Below are 2,966 nucleotides of genomic sequence, written 5' to 3' on the forward strand. Positions count from 1 at the left end.
GAATAGACTGCACAGACAGAATAACACATTTTGATGCTGGAGGTAAAATAAATGTCTGTATATCTGAATAGCAACTTCTCTTTAAAGCAAGCCCTACCTCATCTGTCTTTAGGACACAGATAATGGTAGGTCATTATTGCATATCGATAATACACACTATTAAGCTCCATGTAAACTCTGAAAATACCAATCAAAATTCATATCCAATCTCAAAGAAGACTAAACAAGGGATCACCTTCAGGAGAAAACTTGCAAAAGCAGATAAACTATAATGAGCAACAGTACTATTTCTTCGTTGTCTTTAAAACGATGGATAACAAAGCACTAATATCATCTATGAAAAATGACTTGTTATAAAAGCTTGCATAAATAGAATATTTGACATGACACTTCACCAAAAATTTCAATGTACATTTAAGGATTCTTTAGGATTTGATGAAGAAAAATTAACAGTGATTCACATAGCTATTTAAATTGCTTAATGAATAGATTTGGGATTAAAATTAGATTAGTTTAATTCTATTAAATTTCAGCTATTTCTGTTTCAACTGAAGCTGGAGCTCATTGCTTAGATAATTATCATAAATGTTAACAGTATAAATTCTAGATCACTGTACAATACAGGAATTTTCCATCCTTTTGATTTTATTGTCCCTGCTTTAGGTACAAACAAGACTATTTATTACCAAGGTGAGAAATCTGAGAGTGACTGAATTGAAGACTTTTTCTCAAGTATTGTTTATATTATATCATCTAGATATATCACTTGCAATCTTAGGTTTTCAGTTACTTCCATTCTAAATTTGACCCATTTATTTCTACATTCAAAACTTTCCAATTTTTACTATTTTTTTTTCTCTGCCTTAAGGGAAAATAGTTTCCACTTTTAGGCAAAAGTAAAAAGCAGACCAAATATTCTAAATCAGTAGTTTTAAACTATTTTAGTAGGTAGTATAACTTATTTATAGATTTTCTTATAGCAGTTTTAGTTTCACAGCAATACTGAGCAGAAAGTAAAGAGTTCCTATATACCTTCTCCACCCCCCGACACACAGCCTCCCCTACTATCAACATCTTGCACCACAGTGGTACATTTGTTACATTCATTGAAGCTAAATTGCCACATCATTATTGCAGTATAATATTTTTAACTGAAATTTTTCTATGAATTTCAATGTTAAACTGTTTCCTCAGGTAACTTAAATATCAGTTGTTTGAAAGAGAATATTATATGGTTTCAGAATCTCTGAAAACACTTCTGATTAAATTTGCAAACAGGGTTCAAAATACCAGCTGTAAATTTTAAAGCATTAATTATATCACACTTGTCATCAATAAATAAGAGCTCAAAAAAACTGAACTTTGTAAATTAATAAATTTTTCTTTATATATTCCATTTTTGTTTTTATTTTAAAATTATTCTTAGAAAATTAAATTTGAATAATTGGCATAGACTGAACGTCTCTTTACATATTTATTTTTCAATTAGAGTTGACATTCAGTACTAGATATTACTTTCAGGTGTACAGCACACTGGTTAGAAATATATAATTTATGAAATGCATTAGTCTAGTACCTACCTGGCAGTATACATAGTTATTAGGATAAATACCCAGAAGTAAAATTGCTGGGTCAAATGATAGTTCTATTTTTAAGAAACCTCCAAACTGTTTTCCATAGTGGCTCTACTGAGTTGAATACCACCAAAAGCGCATGAGGGTCTTTTTCTCCACATTCTCACCAATGCTTGTTTTTCAATTTATTGATTATAGTCATTCTGACAGGTGTGAGGTGATATCTCATTGTGGTTTTAATTTGCATTTCTCTGATGATTAGTGATGTTGAGCATTTTTTCATAGGTCTATTTTAGTAGGCAGTATAATTTTATTTATAAATTTTCTTATTATAGCAGTTTTAGGTTCATAGCAATACTGAGCAGTATGCCTATTGGCCATCTGTATGTCATCTTTGGAGAAATGCCTATTCAGATTGTCTGCCCTTTTTAATTGGATCGTTTGTCTTTTTGGTGTCGAGTTGTATTTCTTTATAAATTTTGGATATTAACCCCTTATCAAATGTATCATTGACAAATATCTTTTCCAGTTCAGTAGGTTGTCTTTTTGTTTTGTTGATGGTTTCCTTTGCTGTGCAAAACCTTTGTAGTTTGATGTAATCCCATTTGTTTATTTTCTTGTTGTTGTTTCCCTTGCCCGAGAAGATATAACAGAAAAAAATATTTCTAAGAAATCTACAGCCATGCCACCCTAAACAAGCCCGATCCCATCTGATCTCAGAAGCTAAGTAGGGTCGGGCCTGGTTGATACTTGGATGAGAGACTACCTAGGAACACCAAGTGCTGTAGGCATAAAAAAATAAATAAATAAGGGATTGTAAGCTGACAAGGTCCTTGGAATCTGTGGGGTCAACCAAGGGTTGGCTCACCTAAGAAATTTAAAAAATATATATTACTAAGAGCAATGTGAGAGAGTTTACTGCCTATGTTTTCTTCTAGGAGTTTATGGTTTGGGGTCTTACATTTAAATTTGTAATCTATTTTGAGATTATTTTTGTATATGATATGAGAATATTGAGTTTTATTTTTTTGCATGTATTTGCCCAGTTTTTCCAACACCATGTATTGAAGAGACTGTCTTAACTCCTTTGTATATTATTGCCTGCTTTGTCACAGATTAAATGACCACATAGGTGTAGGTTTATTTCTGGCTTTCTATTCTGTTCCATTGTTCTGTGTGTCTGTTTTTATAACAGTACCATGCTGTTTCGATTACTATAGCATTGCAGTACATTTGATATCAGGTAGCATGATACCTCCAATTTTATTCTTCTTTCTCAAGATTGCCGTGGCTATTTAGAGTCTTTTACGGTTTCATATAAATTTTTGAATTATTTGTTTTAGTTCTGTAGAAAATGCCATTTGTATTTTCATAGGGATTGCATTGAAACTA

The 2,966-nt window shown here is 31.6% G+C and overlaps 1 pseudogene; it reads left to right on the forward strand.

Moving 5' to 3' along the window:
- Positions 1 to 2,246: 2,246 nt before the first annotated feature.
- On the forward strand, positions 2,247 to 2,365 carry LOC120588564 (uncharacterized; annotated as a pseudogene).
- Positions 2,366 to 2,966: the final 601 nt, after the last annotated feature.

Source organism: Pteropus medius, unplaced genomic scaffold (assembly GCF_902729225.1).
Source record: "Pteropus medius unplaced genomic scaffold, Ma_sr-lr_union100, whole genome shotgun sequence".
Classification (NCBI taxonomy): domain Eukaryota; kingdom Metazoa; phylum Chordata; class Mammalia; order Chiroptera; family Pteropodidae; genus Pteropus; species Pteropus medius.